The sequence below is a fragment of the Felis catus genome, chromosome X, assembly GCF_018350175.1.
Source record: "Felis catus isolate Fca126 chromosome X, F.catus_Fca126_mat1.0, whole genome shotgun sequence".
NCBI lineage: Eukaryota > Metazoa > Chordata > Mammalia > Carnivora > Felidae > Felis > Felis catus.
The window spans coordinates 118,719,392-118,738,113 of NC_058386.1; the positions used below are offsets into that span (position 1 = coordinate 118,719,392).

General features: G+C 40.8%; 1 pseudogene; it reads left to right on the top strand.

Annotated features, from left to right (window-relative positions):
* Positions 1-699: 699 nt before the first annotated feature.
* LOC111558688 lies at positions 700-17,631 on the top strand (annotated as a pseudogene).
* The last annotated feature ends 1,091 nt before the right edge of the window (positions 17,632-18,722 follow it).

An 18,722-nucleotide genomic window follows, 5' to 3' on the forward strand; every position in this document is an offset into this window, starting at 1 on the left:
CATAATAAAAATATACAATACTTACACCACCTCAACATAATCCTTTGTGTCTCTTTATAGTCAATCCCCATATTCCCTGGCTCAGCAGATACGCCGCACTTTCTGTCACTATTACCATACATTATGTTGTTTACTCTAGAATTGCATACCAATTTTCCATGCAAATGGAAACATTGTTCTGCTAAGGATAATGCCTTTGAAATGTATCCATACAGTTGGTAATAGTAGCTAATTCCTCCATACTGCGAATTGTCCCCCAACGTTTGCATATACCCCATAGTGAGTTAAATCAGCATCTAAACATCTGAGAGAGACGATTCTTCCTCCCCAGTCAGAAGAACCGTGTTCCCCAAACTGTGGGACAGATGTCTATTAATAGTTTATCTCTCTCTCTCATTCCAATTTTAGTCTCAGATGTTGGAGAAGAGTGTGGCATATCAAGGTAAATAAAGTCCCAGTTTTCTGGCTGCAGGATTCTAAAGAGAATCCAAAAATAGTGGGGAGATTGCAGAGAAGGGGAGGAGCTTAAGAAAGCGAACTCATGAAGTTGTTAATAGACTCCTGGACTCACTCCAAAGCTGTGTATGCGTGGGTCTGCGCCTAAGCAGCATATCAAAGACTTTGAGCCTGGAAATAATAGACCATTGCCCGGTTTCCAGACTGGCCACTACATGGTACAAAAATATGAGAGCTGAAACCATGAAGCTCTTCGAAGAAGACAAAGCGGTAAATATTCATGAGCTTAAACCTGGCAGAAGATTCTTAGATAATATGATACAAACAACACCAGTAACAAAAGAAAAAGTAGATAAATTTACCTTCATCGATATCCAAAAAATTGCACATTCAGGGACACTATCAAGAAAGTAGAGAGATAATCTACAGAATGGGAGACAATATTTGCAAATCATATAACTGATAGGGTATAATATCCAGAGTATAGAAAGAACTAAAAATCAACGACAAAAAACCCCTAAACACTACAATTAAAATCAGGGCAAACGACTTGAATAGACATTTCTACAAAGATGATCTACAAATGGACAAAGAAGCACTTGAAAAGTTGCTCAAAGTCTTTAGTACTTAGGAAATGCAAATCAGAGTCATGATAGGTACCACTTCATGTCTACCGGGATGGCTAAAATAAGAAAAAATGGAAATAGTAAGTGTAAGCAAGGATGTAGAGGAATTGGGACCCTGGTACATTGCTGGAGGGAATATAAAATGGTGCAGGCGTTGCAGAAAACAGATTGGCAGCTCTTTGAAAAGCTACACATAGCTTTCCCATATGACCTAGCAATCCTGCACCTACATACACACTGAAAAGAGCAGAAAACAGATTCTCCGTTAGATAGTCATGTGCCTGGGGCACCTGGGTGGCTCAGTCAGTTACGCGTCCGACTTCGGCTCAGGTCATGATCTCACGGTTCGTGAGTTGGAGTCCCACGTCAGGCTCTGTGCTGACAGCTCAGAGCCTGGAGCCTGCTTCACATTCTGTGTCTCCCTCTCTCTCTCTGCCCTCCCCTGCTTGTCTCTGTCTCTGTCTCTCTCTCAGAAATAATAATAATAAAAAAAGATAGGTGCCAATACTCATTGCAGCATTTTCCACAAGAGCCCAAAGGTAGAAACAACGCAAGTGTTCATTGATGTAAAAATGGATAAACAACATGTGTATACAAACAATGGAGTGCTATTCAGGCATAAAAAGGAATGAAATAGCAAATGTAGGTGAGGATGTAGAGAAAAGGGAACCCTTGAGCACTCTTGGTGGGAATGTAAGTTGCTTCATCCACTATGTAAAACAGTATGGAGAGCCCTCAAAAAATTAAAAATATAACTACTCTATGATCTAGCAATTCTACTTCTGGGTATTTATAAAAAGAAAAAAGTAGAACACTGATTTGCAAAGATATATGGATCCCTGTGTTTGTTGCAGCATTACTTACAATAGCCAAAATATGGAAACAACCTCGGTGTCCATCAGTGGATGAATGGATAAAGAAGATGTGGTATATAGATATACACAGTGGAATACTACTCAGCCATAAAAAAGAACCAAATCTTGCCATTTGTGACAACATGGATAGACCCAGAGGGTATTATGCTAGATGAAATAGGTCAAAGACAAACACCATAATAATAAACTATACGTTATCAAAACTAAAAATTTTAGATACAGTTGCCTGGCTCAGTCAGTAGAGTGTGCAACTGTTGTTCTCAGGGTCATGAATTCAAGCCCCATGAAAAGGCAAGCTAGAGGAAAAAAAAGTTGCAAATCATGCATGTATCTGACAAAATTCTTTTTTTTTAATTTAATTTATTTTAAATTTACATCCAAATTAGCGTATAGTGCAACAGTGATTTCAGGAAAAGATTCCTTAATGCCCCTTAGCCATTTAGCCCATCCCCCCTCCCGCGACCCCTCCAGCAACCCTGTGTTTGTTCTCCATATTTAAGAGTCTCTTCTGTTTTGTCCCCCTCCCTGTTTTTATATGATTTTTGCTTCTCTTCCCTTACATTCAACTGTTTTGTCTCTTAAAGGCCTCATATGAATGAAGTCATATGATATTTGTCTTTCTCTGACTAATTTTGCTTAGCATAATACCTTCCAGTTCCATCCACATAATTGCAAATGGTAAGATTTCATTCTTTTTGATTGCCAAGTAATACTCCATTGTATATATATATATATATATATATATATATATATATATATATATATACCACATCTTCTTTATCCATTCATCCATCGATGGACATTTGGGCTCTTTCCATACTTTGGCTATTGTTGATAGTGCTGCTATAAACATGGGGGTGCGTGTGTCCTTTTGAAACAGCACACCTGTATCCCGTGGATAAATGCCTAGTAGTGCCATTGCTGGGTCATAGGGTAGTTCTATTTTTAGTTTTTTGAGGATTGACAAAATTCTTTTGCTATTTATTCTGATTAGTGTTCTCAGAGTATTGAGTGTGTTGTTTTTTGTTGTTGTTTAAGCATTTTGATTTATTTATTTATTAAGATTTGATTTTTAAGTAATATGTACACCCAACAGTGGGCTCGAAGTCACAACCCTGAGATCAAGAGTCGCATGTTCTTCCAAGTAAGCCAGCCAGGAGCCCCTCTTAAGTGTTTTAGATGTGTTATTTTACTGATTTCTGTGTAATATGTTTTCTGATGAGGTGTTTGTTGTAATTATCATTTCTCTTCCTCAGGTAATTTTCCTTTTTTTCTCTGGCTGCCTTCAAGTCTGTATCTTTGTCTTTAGTGTTCAGAAGTTTGAATATTACATGCTTAAGTGTTTTTATATTTATCCTGCTTACTGTTTTCTGTATTTCTTGGAGCTTTAATTTTGTTATCTATTAATAATTTTAGAAAATGCTACACTGTCGTAGACTCTGGGTCTGAAGTTCTGTCTTGTCCAGCAAAAGAGTGGGACACAGGATTGAAAGCGAGAGATGGCTGATGTCGGAAGGCTTACAAACAAGGTGATGGACGTACACAAAGGGACAATGAACCTGTGAACATTAACTTGTGGACGTGAGGGAAAGGGGGTCTTGAGGATATTTGTGGTTAGGGGTTTGGGTTAATACAAAACAAAATCCGGGCGCCGGGCAGTCGGGAGGAGGGTTGTTTACAGCGGACATGAGGCGGCACCTCTGTTTACCTCAGCCAGCCTAGGGGATGAGACAGATAGCGGGAGGCACCTCAGGGTTGACAAGGCACCTATTCTTTGGTTAGCCATCTCTACTCCGGGCTGCTTTGCCTGCAGCGCAGGGGTCCATAGTCCAATTCACCAATGTACCTCAGCTGGTCCTATTTTCTTGTGCTTCTACCCTGAACATCTAATCTTGTTTATTTCATATACCCGTGTATTGGGCACCTTTGCGCCATTCCTATTTCGGGCTTTTGCCTCTCCCTCTCTATTCTGGGGGCTCTGCACCCCCTCTCTATTTTGGGTGCCTCTGCACCTCCCTATTCCTGGCACTTCTGTGCCTCCCTATTCTCGGGGTGCCTTTTCACCCCCTGCTCTTGGGGTGCCAGTCTGGTTTGCCCAAACTCGGGCGTGAGCATTTTACGACTGTGTATTTCTTTATGCCTTGTCAACCCATTGGTGTCAGCCCGGGGGATTCCTCAGTTTATCCCCCACACTCCACCTTTATTTCTTCAAATGTTTCTTCTTAGTGTTTCTTTCTTCTACTGAGATCCTAGTGATGCAGATATTAGACCCACAACTTCTAGATGCTCTTCTTTTCCCCTCCATGTTTTGCTAATTTCTAGTGACCTGTCTTCAGGTGTTTACTGATGCGTCCATCCAAGGAATTCTTCATCTGTGTTAGTGGGTTTTTCATTTTTAGCACTTCCATTATTATTATTTTCTTCTTCTTCTTCTTCTTCTTCTTCTTCTTCTTCTTCTTCTTCTTCTTCTTTTTTGTTATTGTTTTGGAGAGACAGAGAGAGAGACACAAGAGAGAGAGAGAAAGAGCATGAGTGGGGGAGGGGCAGGCAGAGAGGAAGACAGAATCTCAAGCAGGTTCCTTCTGTTTCCTACAGTTTCGGTCACTTTGCTGAAATTACGTGTCTATTCGTGTTTTCTCAGTTCTGTTGTGGCTCTTTTAATATATTCATCATGGTTATGTAAAATTCACTGATAACGACAATATCTGTGTCATATCTGTTTTATTTTGATGACTACTTTTCTCTTCAGACTGGAGGTTTTTTTCCCTGCTTTTTGACATGCCTTGTAATTTTTTGATTGAACTCTTGATATTTTGTGTAGGACGATACATACTGAGGTAAACTTTTTCCCACTTATATTTGGATGCGGGCATGCCTTTCTCGTGTTACGCCTTTAGTGTAGAGTTTTGTGTTAAGCCGGTGGGGTGGGTGAAGGAGAGGTACTCTGAAGTTCTGAGTAAACCTTCGTCTTAGGCACGTCTGAGTCAGTTTCACACGTGTGACCCTTATGAGCGTTTCTGCCACACCATATGTAGTGCTGGTTCCACCGGTCCGTCAGGTCCTTCTTCTGGGAACAGTGTTCTTTTCTTTTTCTTTCCCTCAGACTGTAGCACTATATTGTATTAGTCTTGTCGATGATAATCCTTTTCCAGACTGAACCCTTGCCACATTTTCACTTTTCCCCTATATCGTAACCCTAATGTAAAGCAGGAAACTAAGCATGGTGATAGTTACGTGGTATGATCAGAGAGGTAATCCATGTGGGTAAAAGGGGCTTAATTTTGGAGTCGCTACCTTTGGGAACCTTGCCAAGTAACTTAAATATTCTCGCTTCTGTGTCACTAACATGGTTTGCTAGTCTCTCCCCTCTCTTCTTACTATTAAGACTAGCAAGATTGTAAATTGGCAGAATTTATGTTATATCAAAACAATAATTTGGCTTCCCGTGGCTAAAAGGTGTGGAATGCAGTTACATCAGTATACACATTAATTTTCTCTTGCCGTTGTGACATATTACCACGAGTGTAGTGGCTTAGGACAATACACATTTATTGTCCTATAGTTCCGGGGGTCAGAGTCCAAAATGTATCTTACTGAGCTAAAAGAAAGGAATCCGCAAGATGTGTTCCTTCTGGAGGCTCTAAGAGGAAATCCATTCCTTTGCCCTTTCCAGGCTCTAACAGGCTGCCTATGATCCTTGGTTCATGGCTCCTTCCTCCATCATCAAAGACGGAAGCGTGGCATCTTTAAATCTCTCTCTGGCTTTGACTCTCCTGCTTCTACTTATGAGGACCCTGTGGTTACATTAGATCCAGCCTGATAGCCAGGATAATCTTATCGCAAGATCTTGAACTTAATCATATCTGCAAAGTCTTTTTTTGCTATCTAAGTTAGCATATTCAAAGGTTTTGGGGATTAAGACATAGACATCTTTGGGAGGGCCATTGTGTTTATCACAGTATATGTAAAATTGGGGGGAGGTGGTGTCACTATGCCTTAGGCTATGAAGCAGTTGTGTTTCCCTTATGTGATGGTGCTAAAGCCTAGCTTTGCTTCAAAAATGAAAGACCCCACTCCCACACCAAATATGGGATCCTGGTCTTTATCCTAGATTTCTCAGTGTAGAACTTTGGAAAATATATTTCCAAGAATCCTTCTTGGTGCATCTCCACTCGAAAATGAGTTTGTAACACAGGAAGTTTCTAAACCAGCACTTGGGACTTTTCTTTACCCTCTTCCAATTTTAGTGACTTACGGTGTCACGCCATTGATTCCCAAAACTTGTTTGTGAAGTAATTTTCTCACATTGGCATGCAACAAAGAAAAACCGTGTGGTCAGAAGTGTTGAGGGTTTCTTCATTTATTCTGCTCTGGGGGTTGTTAGGTATTAGTATCTAATGGCGGCAAATCCCGCAGTACATAAGCCTGGTTAACTTCATTTAACCTAGTTTCTCCAAAACTTATTTGACTACAAAACACTTTTCTGCCCTGAATACTTATCAGTATCCCTTTAAACACTCTTTGATAAATGCTTCCCTAGGATCCAGTTAGAGAAAGATCAAGATTTTTGATTCCAAGGAAGAAGAGAATAAAGTATGGTTGCATTTTGGAAAATGGGTGTGCGCGTTTCTGAGAAAACTAATAATATCAAGTCACAGAATATACTATGAAAGTCAAATGTTCAACTCAGAACTTGCAGATACAAATTCTTCCTTGCCAATATTTTGCCTTGTTTATTTCAACTCTCAGCTTCTGGACTTTACTATTGCTTGGAGCTCTTGCAAACAATAAGCTACTTTTCTCATGATAAGAGACAAGATGTATCTTTCCAGGTGGCTTTAGAGAAAACAGATTGCTTCAATCTTAAAACATGTATTGGCATTGGACACATACTGTTTTATGCTCGTCTCCAGAAGATTCTTGATAAAAGTTGGAACTGCGATAAGCTAAATAAATATCGGGACTCGTGTCCATAAAAGTGTCAGCAGTATCTCTGATGAGGTTCTTCGGAATGTAGACCAAAGAATCGTGTTCTTTAAATACAAATGAATGAACATTGAGTAGTAAAATATTGGGACCAACTGGAAAGTTGCATTCTGGGCTAGACCAATTTCAAGGTATAAAACATTGTAAGTAGGTTTACTTTCTGCAAAACTCTGAGAATAAATCAGTCAACGTGCAGCAGATAAACGTACAGAGCCTGGAGCTAGCTCGTCCGGATTAAAAGAGCCGGGTTTTGCCATTATGAGTTTTAGGGCTTTGGGTAACTTACAATCTTTCTTTCCTTCAGTCGGTTCATATGTAAAGTGGGGGTAACACTAGTATCCACCTTGTAAGATGTTTTTGAAGATTCAGTTCATCTATGTATAGCAGTTAGAGCAGTTCCTGGTTTATATTATACCCTAAGATCTGCTGTTCTGATTATTACTACATTGAAAAGCACACACCAAATAACAGTGAATCTTCATGAGGTTACTTTTTTAATTTTATTTTTAAGTAATCTTTACACCCAATGTGGGTGGGGCTCAAACTCCCAACCCTGAGATCAGGAATTGCATGCCAATTGACTGACCAGCCAGGCATCCCCTCAGGAGGTTATTTTATTTAATAAAAAAAATTTGTTTAATGTTTATTTATTTTTGAGGGACCGACAGAGAGACAGAGCATGAGCGGGATAGGGGCAGAAAGAGAGGGAGACACAGAATCGGAAGCAGGCTCCAGGCTCTGAGCTGTCAGCACAGAGCCCAACAGGGGGCTTGATCTCACGGACTGCGAGATCATGACCTGAGCCAAAGTCGGACGCTCAACCGACTGAGCCACCCAGGCGCCCCTCATGAGGTTATTTTAAAAACTTTATTCTGGGGGCGCCTGGGTGGCGCAGTCGGTTAAGCGTCCGACTTCAGCCAGGTCACGATCTCGCGGTCTGTGAGTTCGAGCCCCGCGTCGGGCTCTGGGCTGATGGCTCAGAGCCTGGAGCCTACTTCCGATTCTGTGTCTCCCTCTCTCTCTGCCCCTCCCTCGTTCATGCTCTGTCTCTCTCTGTCCCAAAAATAAATAAACGTTGAAAAAAAAAATTTAAAAAAAAAATAAATAAAATAAAAACTTTATTCTGGTCTTTGTCTCAGAGGGTTATAAATTCGGGATAAGTGAGGCTCAATTTGACGGGGTTTTGTTAAAATTGGTTATTAAATAGATCTCAAAAAGTCAATGGCATTTTCTTCAGTGTACTTAATAATTTTATGAATTTTCATTTTCAAAATTGTATATTTTTTCAAAATCTCTTTTAAAATTGATAGTAAGATATGGAAAATCAGATCGTTTCGCAGTTTTCAAATAAAAACGTTTACAGGAAGGAAAGTCAACATCCTGAATGTCTTAATTTAATAAGACCAAGCTGGTACTCTGTGCTAGATCATCTCAAATAGTAAGATCCACATCGAAAGTTGAATCTTCCTGTTTAGGGGCTACCTCGTTGCAAAACTAAAATAGCTTTCGGTTCAGAAACTTGAAGGATAGGCTGGACAAATTGCAATTCTAAATTTAGGATCAAAGTTGAGTATTTAATGTATTATTTATTTAAATTGTTCTCTTTTAATAGCATTAGAAGCCATTTGTCAATTTGTTCTAAAAATTTCAAATAAAAGCTAACCGAATTAGAATAGACAATCCCGGGGCGCCTGGGTGGCTCAGTCGGTTAAGCGTCCGACTTCGGCTCAGGTCATGATCTCACAGTCCGTGAGTTCGAGCCCCGCGTCGGGCTCTGTGCTGACAGCTCAGAGCCTGGAGCCTGTTTCAGATTCTGTGTCTCCCTCTCTCTCTGCCCCTCCCCTGCTCATGCTCTGTCTCTCTCTGTCTCAAAAATAAATAAACATTAAAAAAAATTAAAAAATAAAAAGAATAGGCAATCCAGTTTTGATTAAGAAACCCAGGCAAGTGAGTCTTAGGGACATCATGATGTTATCATTATTTGTTAGTGATAATATTATAATCGAATACTGATTATGTGTCCAAGTGCTCTAAGCACTTTACGTACATAATTACATTTAAGCCTCACAAATATCTTCCCGAAATAAATATTTCACCCATTGTACAGAGGAAGAACTAAGTTCTAAGTGACTAAGGACTTACCTTTGTTATGTAGCTAGTGACTTGCAGAAACCAAATTTGAATAATATCGTCTGACGCAAAGATGTACGCCATTAACCTCCCCCATATTAACTCCATCAGAAAGCAAAATTAATTTTCTCTCTATTAAAAATATCAAGATGCTCACTTTTTATTAAGAGAAAGAAACATGTGGCTAATGAATACAGGGCGACTTTTAAGGAAATGGTATGATGTCTCAGGCCAAAGAGGGAAATATGAAAAGAGCAGGGATTTTGGAGTGAGAAAGCTAGAATCAAATCCTGGCTTCACCGCTTACTAGCTGTGTGATCTGTAAAACAGAGAGTAACAACAACACAGTCGTCAGGAGGAGAAACATAAGATCTAGCAGAAAGCCTGGAACATAGGTTAGCTAGTCAATAAAATTAGCAATTTCAAGGCTCTCAGAAATACGGCAGTGAAAAAAACATAAACATTTAAGCCCAAGTTTCTCAAGTGGAACTCCTTTTGAATGTCATTTATTTCATGGAACCCAGTGTTCCAGAGGAGCAAGCTTGGGAAACGTAGTTAAAATAATTGCCATATTTCTGAAGAGAGGATATTAATAAGGGTGCGGTAGGAGTAGTAATAGAAAGGGAAAGGAGGAGGGGCGCCTGGGTGGCTCAGTCAGTGAAGTGTCCGACTTTGGCTCAGGTCACCATCTCACAGTTTGTGGGTTCGAGCCCCGCGTTGGGCTCTGTGCTGACCGCTTGGAGTCTGGAGCCTGTTTCGGATTCTGTGACTCCCACTCTCTGCCCCTCCCCTGCTCATTCTCTCTCTCTGTCTCTCTCTCTCTAAAATAAACATTAATTTTTTTTTTTTTTTAAAGAAAGGGAAAGGAGGGGAGAGCTGCAGAACATACCATTTAGGATGATTCTAGCAGCTTGAATTAATGATGAGGCATGAAGAAGGATAGTAGGAGTCTGAATCGAACTAAAGTGTCTTCAGTTTTGACTCGAGTATTTCTTTAAGATGTATTTTAACGTCGGGGCGCCTGGGTGGCTCAGTCGGTTAAGCGTCCGACTTCGGCTCAGGTCATGATCTCACAGTCCGTGAGTTTGAGCCCCGCGTCGGGCTCTGTGCTGACAGCTCAGAGCCTGGAGCCTGTTTCAGATTCTGTGTCTACCTCTCTCTCTGCCCCTCCCCTATTCATGCTCTGTCTCTCTCTGTGTCAAAAATAAATAAATGTTAAAAAAAAAAGATGTATTTTAATGTCTAATGTTGGGGCTTTCTATTTAGGCTTTCAGCATTTTGCAGGGAGGTGTCACTGAAGCGATGTGAATGGAATTAATTGAATTGACTGGCTTGTGGCTCAAATAGGCAGGCTTTCATGCCTGAATGTTTGGGCATCTTGCATTTCTACATTGCCAGTACTGTGTGAAGAGGACTAAGAGACCAAAGTAATCTCATGAGGACATTGTGTTCCCGAGAAAGGCCGTGAACATTTAGATACCTTTGGATTTTGGGAATGAAAGAGTGAATGGTTTAAGTACTTGGTAAGTGGGTCCCACGGGATCCATCCTGATTAAAGGAAACCCTGTCTAATGGAGCATCTTTGGATGTATTAGGCAATGTGGTGGGTGACAGCATTGTCACACACAGACACTTGTATTCTATATATTTCCCTAAATGAGATATTAATGGAGCAAATTGTGAGCTGTATGAATGAATTTGAATGGGCTATAATGAATGTTTGATTTGGGTAACCTGCTGATTTCTTAATCAAGAGGAAAATAAAACAAAATCCAAACAAAGTTTGGAATGATCTCCTTGCAGTGACATTTCTCAGAAAATCATAATTATGTAATAAATCCCCACGTACAACAATATTTCTTAATAGGAAAAAATGAGATCCATTGAAAATGAAAACATTCAGAATGCATAGAAATGGAGCTAATTTTATAGCATTTCACTATTATGTATTGAAGTTTTTATTCTGTAAACACAAGCAGTTTGTTTCATAAAAGCAAACTAATTATTGCCTCTCCCTGTAAAAAGTGGGAAAAAAATCCTGTAATCTACTCATTCCCACTCAGAGTTAAAGATACACTCCACAGATATGAAATTAGCCCATTCTTTTGGATGACAGTCACTGTTGAGGTGTTATTATCTCTCTTGCATGCACATTAGGAAGCGACACTATCCTTGGAAGGGGGACAGCAAGCAAATGAAGGAAAAAACAAAACACAGCCTGAAAGTAATTTCAACAATTTCCTCCGCTTTGTTCTCCTCTTCTCTTACAAACATCAAAGAGTCAACTGCTGTTTAAGATGATAAGGTGTGGAAAGGAAACCTGGCAGCATCCGTTGGTTTGAGCCAAACCTCTTTTTTATTTCGTGCGCAGGGCCGGCAAGGCAGTGGAGATGACCTCAAACACAGCACGTTTGCTCGCATTCATCGCTCTTTCATGCGAGGCGGGAAGGGCTGAATTACCTCTCCCTGGCCATTCTACTCCACAGTCCTCCTGCTCCAGTGGGTGACTATTGTTTGGTTGGAGAGAAGCATTCAGACGATTTCTTGTGGGAACAGCATCCTGTCAAGGTTCACATGTTTATGGCTTTTGCAGTACTCTCAATTAGAAATAAAGCTAAAGAACAGGAGGTGAAGAGGGCCTCGTGGGCACACCGATGTTCGAGTAAAATACTGGTGAAAAAAGTCATGAGTCCTTGGAATTTAAGCTGAAAAAATCTATAGGATAGAAAAGTAACTCCGTTTTGTAAACATCTGTGAGCTTTAAAAACATGGACGTTCACTCAGTATATGAGACAGTTATAGTAACCATTCTTTTATTGTTTATCTCTGAATGTACATGATTAGTTAAACCTAGCCTGGAGAGTTGAAGATTTAGTACCCATTCATTTGAAAACTGAAATTGTCCATTACAACATGTCCTGAATGGATGTCAACTGGCAAGGTCATTCTACTTATTGATAGTGTTTACTTTACTTACCCGTGTAACAGGGGAAAGATCAGTGTATGTGGATTCTGAAGGCACAGACTTACCTACCAACTCTGCCATTTCTTTTTGTATTTATTCATTTCGTTATTTATTATTTACATTTTTAATGTATATTTATTTTTGAGAGAGAGTGAGCAGGGGAGGGGCAGAGAGAGAAGGAGACACAGAATCCGCAGCAGGCCCCAGCTTCCGAGCTGTCAGCACAGAGCCTGAGGTGGGGCTCAAACCCACGAACTGTGAGATCGTGACCGAAGTCGAAGTCGGACGCTTAACCGACTGAGCCACCCAGGCGCCCCTCTAAGTCTGCCATTTATTATCTAAATGAGTTTGGAAATGTTAATTAAAAAATATTTTTACTAGAAAAATATTTTTACTACAAAGTTATGAAATATATTCTCCTAATGAAAAATCCAAGCGTAAAAGAGGGTTTACATAGAAAAGTCATTTCTCCACTCTCGAGTCCTACTGGAGTTTGTGGATCATTCCAGAAATGTTAATGTATATTAATGTATTTTTCACTTAAAACATATACATAGGATCACAGCAAGCATACTCTTCTACAACGTGTGTTTAAAAAATAATATTTCATGGATATTTTTCCCCATTACCACATCCAGACCTTCATCTTTTCAAAGACTGGATAAGTGATGTACTCAGTTGTCTATCGATGGACGTTTGGATTATACTCAGCATTTTATTCATAATGTCTTTACATACTGGCACATTGTGTGCCAGTGGGAGAGTCCCAGGAAGCGCCTTCTCCTCAAGTTTACATTTTGCATGGACTAGTGCAGACAATTGGATTTTGGAATGCTCTGTGCCTGGAATGGCACTTGAGCCCGAGTGCTCAGGATCTCATCATTACTAGAAGAATGTTGTCATTCCTATGACAGTTCTAAACCGACGAAGTCAGGACATGCTAATGTGGTCTTGGATCACTTTGAACGGTAGAAGCGTAGCTTCTGTGTAAAAAGGTCACTGTCACTTCATGTAGAGGAAGTAACTACGATATCTCAATGTAGACGGCAAAATAAAAGAAATACATGTTTTTAGTACAGGTTCTAATATTCATTTGCTATCAGTAAAATGGTCCATAAACTCGACGAGCATGCCAAGTTTTAGCTGTGTTGATGAGACATGACGTTTACGGTTTAAATTCAGCTGCCGAAAGAATTCCTTCGCAAGAAAGATAGAAAAGAAGAAATTTATAATGTGTATTCAGCGCCATACTGCATTACTCTTTGGAAACGTACGCCTAACCAGAATTTTGTTACTGTGACATCTTTTTCCTTCACATCTACGTCATGAGGATAAACTAAAAGCTCTTGTTTCCTGGACAGTCTTCTCCATAGAACAGGAAGAACGGCAAACCTTTAGTGAAAGTAGGTGGAGAAGCTCAATGGCCTTGGGTGTTGAGGCAGTAGTTTTTATTCTGACAGAAATACTCAAAGAATTTCCTTTGCTGGGTGGCTCTTAAAAGGGGAACAGAATGATGAGTCCTTAGGCACTAAGTAGTCCTTCTGCTATGGCTGAATTTCCAGACACATTCAAAAGCAGTTTCAAAACTTGAACTTTGGTGTTTCCATTTCTCACGAGTACCACATTGAAAAGGTCGGTAATATAAATGTTGGTAATGGTCATGTTCATTAACATTCCAGCCCAACCAGCTGCATAGCGGACTTAAGGGAACCACAGAAAAAATTCTCAGACTTGATGAGTACCTTTAACTTGCTTTGATTTTTAACATTCACTCTTAGGTTATTCAGTGCATTTAAAGCTTTGCCTTTAATACTGTGACTGGGATGGTTGATTACATTCCAACAATTGGAATACTGCCCAATTAACAAATTATAGCTTTGTTAGCTGAAGGCTACATTGTCATCCAGAATGACCAAACTTTTTCAATAATTACAGAATCTTTTTTTAGGCTTTAATAATGCCTCTATTTATTAGCCTATGCATACATACATACTTATATATATACATACATAAAATAAATGAAATATAGCACTTATCCGTGGTAAATGACTAGATTGGTTGTCAGTTTGAATAAAAAATTATTTTACCGTGAAGTCTGTTCCCCAGTTTTAGTTTTAATTTTAATTTTATTTAGAAATGTAAAAGGTTTTTGGGGCGCCTGGGTGGCTCGGTCTGTTGAGCGTCCGACTTTGGTTCAGGTCATGGTCTCACAGTCTGAGTTCGAGCCCCGTGTTGGGCTGTGTGTTGACAGCTCAGAGCCCGGAGCCTGCTTCGGATTCTGCGTCTTCCTCTCTCTCTCTCTGCCCGTCCCCTGCTCATGCTCTGTCTCTCTCTGTCTCAGAAATGAATAAAAACATTAAAAAAATTTTAGAAATGTAAAAGGTTTTTTTATACTTAAAATTTATGTATCCAAATGTTTCTTTTTCTTTTTGCACCAAGACACAAATATATTTCATTTCCAGCTTTATCGATATATATTTTACAAATAACAATGTGGAATTTTAAGGTGTGCGGTGTGATTTGACATTTGTATATATGTTTATGTGTGTGTCTGTATGTGTATATATATGTGTATATGTGTGTGTGTGTGTGTGTATATATATTGAAATGATTATCATAAGGTTTGTTAACACATCCATCACCTCGTTTGAGCCCCGCTTCTCTCTCTCACTCTCTTTCTCTCTTGTCCTCTCCCTCGCTTCCTCTCCCTCTCTTCCCTCTCTCTCTCTCTCTCTCTCTCTCTCTCTCGTCCTCTCCCTCTGTTCCTCTCTCTCTTTCTCTCTCCCTCCCTTTGCCCCTCCTGGGATTCTCTCTCTCTCTGCCCCTCACTCCCTTGCATTCTCTCTCTGAAAAAAAAAAAAAAAGACACGTCCATTACCTCACTTAGTTACCATTTTATTTTTGTGTTGAGAATATTTAAGATCTACTCTCTTGGCAGATTTCAAGTATACAATACAGAATTTTTTTTCAAGAGAAAAAGCCATTTTTATTTCCATTGATTCAAATTGAAAATTAGATTATATGATCTAGGCGTTCATAATTTCTAGTTTTTTAGGGAACAGATTAATTTGGAAATAAACAATTAATATGAAACTAAGCCTTTCTTTGATACTGTCAGAATCTTCTCTCATTAAAAATGTAGGCTGATTTTAATAAATGTATACATTCATTCTTTAATTCAACAAACTTTGTTTAAAACAAACAAAATTACTTTTCTGTCTCAAGTCTTAAGACCTGCTTCTGAAAAACAATGTTCCGAGTATGTGTAGAGATAACAATATCAATTTAGTCCTCATTTTTTTTTTCATTTTTTTCAGGAGTAAAATTAAGTGATTCATCACTTACGTATGACACCCAGTACTCATCCCCACAAGCGCCCTCCTTAATGCCCATCACCCATTTAGCCCATCCCCCCCCACCTCCCCTCCAGGAACCCTCAGTTTGTTCTCTGCCTTTAAGAATCTCCTATGGTTTGGAGCGCCTGGGTGGCTTAGTCGGTTGAGCGTCTGACTTCAGCTCAGGTCACGATCTAACGGTTTGTGGGTTTGAGCCCCGCCTCAGGCCCTGTGCTGACCGCTCAGAGCCTGGAGCCTGCTTCCGATTCTGTGTCTCCCTCTCTCTCTGCTCCTCCCCTGCTCAAGCTTTGTCTCTCTCCGTCTCTCAAAAATAAATAAATGTAAAAATAATTTTTTTTATTTATTTTATTTATTTTTTATTTATTTTTATTTTTTCAACGTTTATTTATTTTTGGGACAGAGAGAGACAGAGCATGAACGGGGGAGGGGCAGAGAGAGAGGGAGACACAGAATCGGAAACAGGCTCCGGGCTCTGAGCCGGGGCTCGAACTCACGGACCGCGAGATTGTGACCTGGCTGAAGTCGGACGCCTAACCGACTGCGCCACCCAGGCGCCCCAAAAATAATTTTTTTTAAAAAAGAATCTCCTATGGTTCACCTCCCTGTCTGTTTTTAATTTTTTTTTTTAACGCTTATTTATTTTTGAGACAGAGACAGAGCATGAACGGGGCAGGGGCAGAGAGAGAGGGAGACACAGAATCGGAAGCAGGCTCCAGGCTCTGAGCCATCAGCTCAGAGCCCGACGCGGGGCTCGAACTCACGGACCGCGAGATCGTGACCTGAGCTGAAGTCGGACGCTTAAGCGACTGAGCCACCCAGGGGCCCCACCTGTCTGTTTTTATCTTATGTTTCCTTCCCTTCCCCTATGTTCATCTATTTTGTTTCTTAAATTCCACATATGAGTGAAATCATGATATTCATCTTCTGACTTTTTTCGCTTAGCATAATACACTCGTTTCCATCCATGTTGTTGTAAATGGCAAGATTTCATTCTTTTTGATCACCAAGTAATATTCCATTGCGTGCATATATATATATATACATATATATTCCATATAATATTCCATTGCATATATATATATATATATATACACGTATACCATATATATGTATTTACCATATACCATATATATATACCACATCTTCTTTATCCATTTGTCAGTTGATGGACATTTGGGCTCTTTCCATACTTTGGCAATTGTTGAAAGTGCTGCTGTATACATTGGGGTGCCTGTGCCCCTTCAGAACAGCACACCTGTATCCTTTGGGTAAATTCTTAGTATCGCAATTGTTTAGAAAGTTGTTAATTCTGACAGGTATGAGGTGGAATCTCATCGTGGTTTTTATCTGATAATGCAGTATTGGTAACTGTAGTCACCATGCCCTACATTAGATTTGTAGGACTTATTTATGTTATAACTGAACATCTGTACCCTTCGATCAACCTCTCCCCATTTCCCTCACCAACCCCTAGGAACCACCCGTTTACTCTGTTTTCTGAGTTCAACTTTTTAGATTCCGTATATGAGTGGGATCATACAGTTTTTGTCTTTGTCTGACTTCTTTCCCTGAGCATGATGCAAACGGTAGGATTTCCCTTTGTGTGTGTGCGTATGTATAGCTGTCACATCTTCATCCGTTCATCTGTCGGGCCGACTGGGGTTGTTTGCAGGTCTTGGGTGTCGCGCACAAAGCCGCAGTGCGCATAGAAGCCCAGACGTCTCGCTCTCCGTCTCCTCTGCACGGGAGCGGCTCCCCTGCCGCGGTCCCTCATCCCCTGAAAAAGTACGCGGTGCCTGCTTGGTCCCCTCGCCCTCCTCGGTTAGCACCTGCCAGGTGTTGCGTGGATCACTGTCCTCGGTGGTGCTAAAATCACCCCGACGCTGACGGATCAGATCCTCAGCCGCTCGGCAAGGCCTCACGTCCCCTCATCTCACTCGCTTGTTCCTAGCGGCAGCTTCCGAACCAGGGCCCTTTCGAGGGACGTCGACACAGCGGCCAAGTTCGTTGGGGCTGGGGCCGCCACGGCGGGGGTGGCTGGCACTGGGGCTGGCATCGGGACTGCGTTTGGGAGCCTCGTCTTGGGTGAGAAGACGAGAAGCCCTCTGTGAAGTAACGGCTCTTGTCCTATGCCATTCTGGGCTTTGCCCTCTCGGAGGGCACTTGGGCCCTTGTGTCCGACGGTGGCCTTCCTCATCCTCGTGGCCGTGGAAAGGAGCCGCCTCCACCTGCCGTAGGTCCTTGTCCTGTGTCTCGTCTGCACGGGTGTTCCGCCTATACCTCCCCAGGCAGCCTTGGCAAAGCGGTTGGCTCAGGGTTTGACAGAGGGAAGACAAATAAATACTGTATTAAGAAAAAAGAGAAGGGGCACCTGGGTGGCTCCGTCGGTTGAGTGCCCGACTCTTGGTTTCAGCTCAGGTCATGATCTCACGCTTTGTGGGTTCGAGCCCTGGGTCGGGCTTTGTGCTGACAGTGAGGAGCCTGCTTGGGATTCTCTCTCTTTCCCTCTCTCTTTGCCTCTCCCCTGCTCACTCACTCTCTGTCTCAAAATACATAAATAAACTTTAATAGAAAAGAAAGTGCCGATAACTCAAGACAATTATCTCATTTCCTATATATATATATGTGTATATATATATATGTGTGTGTGTGTGTATATATATATATATATATATATATAGAAAAGTGAGATTAATGGATCATGTAATCGTCATATTTTTAATTTTTGGAGGAATCCCCACATTGTTTTCCACTGTGGCTGGACCAATTTGCATTCCCACCAACAGTGCACAAGGGTTTCTTTTCTGTACATCGCAGTTAATACTTGTTATCTCCTGTGTTTTTGATGATAGCCCTTCTAACAGGTTGAGGTGATATGTCATTGGGGCTTAGATTTGCATTTCCCTCATGATTAGTGATGTTGAACACTAATGTACTTGTTAGCTATTTGTATGTCTTCTGTGGAAACATGTCTATTCAGTGCCTCTATTTTTTTTAATGTTTATTTTTTTACATTTTTAATGTTTTATTTATTTTTGAGAGAGAGAGAGACAGAAACAGAGACAGAGCAAGAGCAGGGAAGGATCAGAGAGAGAGGGAGACACAGAATCTGAAGCAGGTTCTAGGCTCCAAGCTGTCAGCACAGAGCCTGACACGGGGCTCAGACCCATGAACTACGAGATCATGACCTCAGCCAAGGTCAGACGTTTAAATGACTAAGATACCCAGGTGCCCCAATGTGTATTTATTTTTGAGAGAGGGTGGCAGGTACAGAGAGAGGGAGACAGACTCCCAAGCAGGCCCCACGCTGTCAGCATACCTGATGTGG